Here is an 8,044-nt window from a genome sequence, read left to right as displayed (position 1 = left end):
TAATCCATGCACTCATCTTCTCCAGATTAGATGACTGTAACTCCCTCCTTTGCCGAATCAAACAAAAAAAGCAGTTTTAACAGGCAACATCACATCATCCAAATATTGGCTTCACTACACTGTCTTCTAGTTACTTTTAGAATTGATTTGAAGATCTTACCGGTTACTTTTAAAACACGTATGGGTCTGGCACTTAGCCACATAGCAGAATTCTTGACCCCTTATGAACTCAGGTGGGGCACTACCAGATTGTAACAAGTTTACAGAGCATATTGGGCATTTATATAGACAAAGCATAGACTGTAAATGACGAAGCCTGAGTGACATCCTCCATTGGTTTCTGAAGGGCTGTCCATGACGGTTGTCATATTGGAAATGCTGACTATCAAACTTTCAGTCAGCCTAATGACAGGTAAAGAGCTGGAGCTCAGGCAGGCCTCATGTCTCCTGACAAACCGCTACAAAGTGACAGCTTTCAGTCAGATCTGTCATGCCCCTAATTATGCATAACTCATATCCTAATTAAGATCATCCCCGTACCGTCAAAGAAATCAACTAATCAGACCGAATTCTTACCAAATTTCTGTTCCAGGCTGTAAACACATTGATTTCTGCTGTCAAAATAGATATTTTAGTACAAGATTTGTAGAAGGACAATGAAGAAACGATGGAGGTTGGCGCTATAGATAAACATGGAAAAAATTAAATGCTGCACAACAAAAATGTCAAATCAGTGAAACAATTAATCTGAATTATATATGATATACTGTATGTTATATTGTATAGAACTTGAAAATTTAAAGATGTTTTAACCGATGTTTGAAGCTAGAATCAGTCAAATATAAGTTCAATATGGGGAAAGACAAGTGGCAAGTCAAAGAAAATGAATGAAGCCTCGGCAATTCTGTTCAAAGTTAACAATGTCAACACTTAATAATCAATCCATGTATTTTGTTAATTAACATTTTTCAATTTACAAATCTAAGAATTAAGTTCTTCAATCGGACGAAAGACTACCATTGGTTTCTTAACCGGATTTGAGCAGTTTTACACTCTACAACATCCAGGCTTTACTCTGTGCAGCTGGTGGTTTCTGAGCAGCACTGTGTGTTGTGGAATGACTAAAGCGGACACTTAAGGGAAGTAAAGGGTTAATTTGTCATGCAGCATTGAGATTGCTGACGTGAAACACCTACACATTCACAAACACTCTGCAAACAAATATGTACAAAATCAATATCTAAGAGCAAAACCTCTTTGCATCTCTGACTGTGTGTGTGTGTGTGTGTGTGTGTGTGTGTGTGTGTGCGTGTGCGTGTGAGTGTGTGTGCGCGTGCGCGTGCGGGCGTGTGCGTGTGTGTAAAGATCTCTTATCTAACTAACTTAACCCATATCATTCTGTCCTAACTCTGTTAAAAGATACACCACCCCCAGGTACTGCAGAAGCACACCTGCCACATTTCACCTGCTCAACTTGTGTGTGTGTGTGTGTGTGTGTGGGGTGTGTGTGTGTGTGTGTGTGTGTGTGTGTGTGTGTGTGTGTGTGTGTGTGAAGTTAAAGTGTGTGTGTGTTTACTTAGATTCTAAGAACTGTACATCTGAGCACTGGCAGTTTTGTCCATATTTTGTGCTCTTTGGAAGGTTAACCCACGCATATGTGTTCACATTTTTTGCTGTCGGCAATTTGCATATTGCAAATATTTAAGACTGTGGGGGCAGATGAAAGAGCTTAAAGCATATGAAAAATACATGATGTATCAAGGTTCACTTTTTCTGTGATCTCTAACCATTTGACACAAGTCTCGTCTTCTACAGATACTCAGATATGTCAATAGATACATAATCATGCTGCAGATGTTCTACCACTCTGTATTAGCAAGTGTAATCTCCTATGCTGTAGTGTGCCGGGGCAGTAGGTTGAAGGCTAACAGGCTCAATTAGTCCATCAGGAAAGCTGGTTCTGTCCAGGGAGAGGAGCTTGAGTCTCTAGTGGAAGTATCTGAGAGCAGGACGCTGTGGAAGCAAAACTCAGTAACTTGACCTCAGTGAGTACCATGAGAAACACTCCAAAGAAAATCAGTGAACAGATACAAAAAATAAACAAAATAATTATTTATTTGTTACTGAAATACAAAGTGAACTGATTAAAAAGTGAAATTTAATTAAATTGATCCTTCTGCATCCCGCCTCTGATCGTGGTCAGGCCAGAGAACCTCATCCACATCCTCACACGGCTCAGAGACAGGATTGAAGTGTTTTTAGTTTTGAGTTTGCACAAATGCAACATGAGTGAGAATAAATGGTAATAAGGGTGTTGCTTTTTGAAGGTCAGATATTTGAGATGAATAAAGTGTGCTAAATGATGCAACTTGAGTTTAGAGATTTGCACAACCGTGATGTAGAATGCTATTTGAGTGAATTGTGTTTACCAGTTTGGAGTCCTGTTACTGATACACGAGCTTCAAGTTTTCAGAGTTGTGTGCATAGTTCAATTTCTTGTGTGTGGAGGGGAACGCTGTAAACAGGTATTTGAATAAAAATGGGTAAAGAAATATATAACAATGCCAATGGTTAAGAAAAGGCCAACTGATTACATTTAGTTTTAATAAGAGATTCAAAAGAGGACTCTGAGTTTGTCTGTCTGAGATCTCCTGGTAGGGAGTTTTTACAGGTCTGGGGCCTGAACTGCAAAGACTAGGTCAACTTTTAGGACCATAGTTTTAGGAACCGCTGATAGGGCTCCTGCAAGAGGCTCTCAGGCAGCTGTCGGGCTCATAGGGAGTCAGTAGATCGCAGATATAAGGTGGGGCCTGGTCACTTAAGGCTTTGAGAACAAGCAATACAATCTTAAAATCAACTCTAAAACTCAGAGGTAGCCTGTGAAGGGAATCAAAAGATAGGTCTGAACCAAAGATGATGCCAAGGCTGCGATCCTTGTTGCAAACATTATTAATTTAGCTATTACTTGGCCCTGAGGGATTAAAAATAACAAGAACGCCAGATTTGGAGAGGTTAAGCTGTAGACATCTTTTGATTGCACTATTGGGTTGTGGAAATATTCATGTTCAAAGAGAGGGTACAGCAACATGCAGCTATGATTTAACAATTTGTTACAACAACATATAAGTGGGTTTTATATGGTTTTGCAAGATTTTATTAAGCAAAACTAAAATTCTGCATTTCTTTTAATGTTTCATTATTTCTCCCGGCCCTCACAGCCATTGTAGTAGGACCTACTTTTTGTTTATTGCATATATTCTCTGTAAACATGAGACCAAATCTCTACTTGTTTGTGCAATCCCTCTGCAGGCACTGAGGGAATCCATGTAGCTTCCAGTAAGTCACGTCTCCGCTTGTTATTACAAGTTCAGTCCAACCTGCTGGGCCTGTTCTCCCAGCTCTACTGGATAATGTAATCATATTTCTATCAAAGCCACAATTATATGGGCTCAGTAATATTGCTGCAGCTGTAAACAAGCCATTTAATTTTGGCAGTGCATGGCAGTGTTTATTTGGTCTACAGGGGCTCTGTGTGAACTGTGTGTTTTTAAGTTGAATGTATATGTTGGTTGTATTTTATTCAGAATATTAACCGCTGGATTATTAAAAAATATATATATATTTTGCAATGTACACTCAGAGATGTTTTTTGCTTTTTCAGAATTACTGTAAGTAGATACTTCCTGGTCTGACTGATGATCCTCTGTACATGTATTCTAAAGAACATCAGCCTTTATCTCAAAGTACAGGCAGCCAGGGCAGACATTACTGACATGTAGCTTCAGGAAGACTCCATACCATCCTTATCTATCAAAAAATAAAGTAAAACTAGCTTAAATACGCATTTTAGGGCCAAATATGCTTTGAATCCGACAGTAGTTATTGTGTCATTTGATCTTTGGATCTACAGTGAGTCCTTCTTCAAGAAGGCCAATAGTTACTGTAACATCAAGGAATTTGCTGAAGGGATTAAGTGGAACATTTAAGTTTCTCACATAAATAGATGACTATGAAAAACACAATATTATATATATCAACATATATTCCTGCTGATTGTTAATGTATTCCCACAGTTACCAGTTAACAACTAGCAACAATAACCTAGAAAGCAGAAGAAGTTAAATAAAACAAGCCAAAATTAAATACTTGATAGCTATACGTCATGGACAAATCAAAATTATTCATAAAAGGTATCTAACAATTATTTTGAAAGAGTTTAAGAGTGTGGCTTAAAACAGCGTGGTATGGTCCAGCAGGTATGGTAGTAAACATATAGTTATGGACCATCAAACAGTTAGCATGTAGCATAAATGAATGTCTCATCATTCTTGATCAATCTGTTTGTAAAATGGAATTTGGTCGCCGTGTGGAAATGAACATAAAACACAGGGAGGAAACAGATGATCTGTCAGAGAGTAAGGGAAATAACTGTTTTCATTTAGGAGTGAAATCAAATAACTCACATGATTTCACGTTAGTTCTTTGATTTCATGTTAGTTCTTGAGCAGGGTTCCTGTCTGAGTTATAAAGATTGAAATGAACATTGTTTTTGGTTTGAATGAGAGAGAGCATGTGTTTAAGATGAGGGTCATGGTATCTTCTGCCTGAAGGGAAGTAAGATCATGACCCCTGAGGCATCAGGCATGTTGATTGTATTCAGCATGCAGCTCTACAAGTAATTGTTTTGTCTAATTTCATTGAATAGTATTCAGATCACATGAGTCTGAGTGACCTGTGCTGTGGTGCTGAATATCAGCACTCATGAAACGCCTCTTGTCATATGAAATCACTTTGTTGTAAATGTCTCGTTGAGGTTTTCAGGTGGTATATACCTTTTTGTTGTGGGAATCCTTCCAACAAATACTAGATGTGGGTGTGATCAGGCAATTCCAAGCAGTCCAACAACTTTAACCATAACAAGAAATCCACCTGATCGTTTTCTTGGAAGTGATTTGGGAGTCTCCGACAGAAAAAAGGGGAATCGGGGGAATTTCCTCTCCAGAGTTACACAGTTTCTCATGCATCTCATTTGACTGGCAAATGTGTATGCAAATCAGATGTGCCATTGAGTTGGCAAGCAGCTAGAGGTGAGTTTACAAAGTGGGGTGGGTCAGTTCAGATCTGTGTGTGTGTGTGTGTGTGTGTGTGTGTGTGTGTGCGTGTGCGTGTGTGTGTGTGTGTGTGTGTGTGTGTGTGTGTGTGTGTGCGCGTGTGTGTTAAAGTGTGAGTAAGCTCTTATTTTCTGCATGCTCCGTCTTGTCCCTTCATTGTCCCAGGACTAACAAGAGTCTTTGTGTAGGCTAATGATAATACACTGGCGATACAGAACATTATGGATACAATATTGGGTAAGAGTGTAGATCCTGTGTGTGTGTGTGTGTGTGTGTGTGTTCACTGAGTTGCCGGTGTTGCATCACAAAAGAATGAGCTGCACATGTACCTTCCTCTTTGTAGTTGCAAAACAGCTCTCTTCTTGTTCCCTCTCCCTCTGCATGTGTGTGTGTCTGTGCGTATCTGTGTGTGTGCATCTTTCTTCATTCATATGCAGCCTCTTGTAGTAAGTTGTACGGATAGTGAAAACTGAGAGGAAGTTGTCACAAAGAGGGGAAGTGTGTAGTAAAAATATGTCAAGATATTTCAAGTATTGCTCACCTCATTGAGAGAGAGTTTCCTCTTTTTCGCTCGTGCGCGCGTCGTAGGGCATGTGCGCTTGTGTGTGTTGTTCTTGCACTCGTGTATGTGGGTGTGTGAGTGTGTGTGTGTGCATAATGCAGAAACAGAGGGATACACCCAATACTGATGTGATAGGCTTATAAAATGATTGGACGTTTCTTTTGTTGTTCCTCCTCTATCAAACTTCCTCTAATTAAATTGTGCGTGAGGCGATTATAGGATTAAATAAAGGTGTTTCCCTCTCATTGTCCCATTTGTAACACTTGAATTAATATAGTTTTGCTTTTAACTTCCTGACAACAAACTCCCAAATACATAACCTGACCTCTGCTGACCTTGCTCAACATTTAAGAGTAAAAAAAAAAGAAAAAAAATCTGCTGCAGTTTACATCACACCTGTGAAGGTTTGCAGGTTGTTGTGTGAAAGTTTTGTAAATGTGTGAAATTTTAGCAAACAAAGCCCAACACATCCTGATTGCCGTGACCTAGATGGGTAACAGTGGTTGTGTCACCATTGTTTCTCTTGCATCACCACGTGTGTTGGTCTAAAATTGCACATGTGCATGCGTGTGTTGTTGTTTGAGTGACCCAGGAAGCTGAGCGGTGTCTCTCCTACTCTTCCCCCAGGTCAGCTGGTATATCGCACTTCCTGCTATCTTCCCCCTGTCCACTCTCCGTCTGCGCCCCGTTTGTTCAGACTCAGATTCCGGTTTCCCAGTGTTTTCATCCTCACATGACGAGGCGCGAGGGAAACACAGCAGCTGTCTTGTCATAGTGTAAGTCTGCAACTGTATTTTGTTGTTTCATTCACTCTTCTCCGCCGTGTTGCTGATTTTTTTCTCGACCTTTTGCCTTCCGTGTGTTAGGTCCAAATATTTGGACACATGACCTCTAGCTTGCTCGCCTTTCTCTATGTCTCAGTGTTTTGCTCTCTGATTGGCTGTTTGTCTCCATCATTGTCATGGCTAATTTTACACAGTTTGACACAGAACTAAAAGCACCGCTGCTTCTTATTTTAAAGACAATATTCTGAAAATTGCAAAGAGATGAGATACTGCTCTGCATCATATACATTTGCACATACATCACAGTTTGAATTGAGAGCCATTCATTATTAACGCACAATGCTTAAAATGTGTTGATAAATTACATTGTCAGATCTTTTAAGTGTGAAATATGGGCTGAGTATTTGGATAGTGTGGCTCACAGACCGTTAAGTCGACTTCAGACAAGAAGGGGAAGCCTTACCCAAAGATATTTTAAAGACAGAAGTGTGCGCCATTTTGACACGTGAGGTCTCTTACTTGTTTTTAAGTTTCTTTTTCTCCGACTGGGAAATGGGGAAAGGAGAAAAGGAATGAGGAAGTTCACAAGAGAGACTGTATCTCCTGTTTTACATGTTTGTGTCTCGTTTAATTCAACGGCTTAGATGCAGAAAGGTTCGATTTCACCAGTATTTTATCAGATACCTTCTCTTAGTCAACCTATAGAAACGCGCTTTCATGTCTATCTGAAACAGTGTAAAACTGTTGATTCTTGGAGACGGATCAGTTAAAAGCCACATGTATTCGTTTATTTGAGCAGATCTGTGTGGAACCTGTTCAAGTGTTGTGTTCCTTTGAAACAGGTCTGGAAGTCTGAAGAACTACAGGACTCCATAATAACCATGACGAGCGCAAGTTGATTTACATAGATGACGGTGTACTTGTCACAAACTTGATGATTTGTCATCTGGGGATGATGATGTCAGGTTGTTTCCACTGAATTGTTTTCAGAGAGGTAGGAAAAAAAGTATTATCCCTAACCAAACAATTAAACAGTTATTGTTATAAAACTAAGATGTGAACATTATAGAACACTGATTTATATATGTTTAGGTGTAAGTTTTTATACTGAGGTATATGAGTGTACTGTTGTTATGTTTTTTTTTTTCATGTTTTACCATTGATTTGCATATGATGAAGAATATGGAATATTAAAAACATGTATATTAAGATTATACAAATAATGCATCGTATGAAGGTATTCATTTTTACATAGAAATCTTAAATCCTGTAAACAATCTGCCTTTAATCTGACTTTCTGACTTCAGGAAGAGTGAATGACCTGACCTCAATGGTGAGTTTGATAAGTAACATCTGGCAACATGCATGCTCTTGACACACAGATGTTTAGTCTTTGTCTGATTTCATGTAAGGCTTTAATTAGCCTGATTTTCATTGATAAGTTACAAATAAAGTTTTAGAAATCACACCATTTAAAAAGAATAATCTCATGGTTTTATTTCTCTACTTTCCTTGACTTTCCATAAGAATTTAAAATAACTGAATAAAATGATTGTAAGGAGCCCCTTTATTCATCAGACAAGGTG

At 38.9% G+C, this 8,044-nt stretch overlaps 1 protein-coding gene and 1 long non-coding RNA gene across 4 annotated transcripts in view; one reads left to right on the top strand and one right to left on the bottom strand.

The window, feature by feature from the left end:
- The window catches only part of LOC132985078 (alpha-N-acetylgalactosaminidase-like), a 423,896-nt gene that overhangs the window by 163,520 nt on the left and 252,332 nt on the right, over window positions 1–8,044 (bottom strand). The gene's annotated exons all lie outside the window — the stretch shown is intronic.
- LOC132985067 (uncharacterized) lies at window positions 4,835–7,607 on the top strand. The gene is made up of 3 exons (XR_009675019.1): window positions 4,835–5,348; window positions 6,301–6,449; window positions 7,301–7,607. It is a non-coding gene; the product is annotated as an uncharacterized LOC132985067 (long non-coding RNA).

The sequence above is a fragment of the Labrus mixtus genome, chromosome 12 (assembly GCF_963584025.1).
Source record: "Labrus mixtus chromosome 12, fLabMix1.1, whole genome shotgun sequence".
Lineage (NCBI taxonomy): Eukaryota > Metazoa > Chordata > Actinopteri > Labriformes > Labridae > Labrus > Labrus mixtus.
The sequence above is the reverse complement of the archived record's forward strand: the minus strand, read 5'-3'. Positions and strand labels throughout refer to the sequence as shown.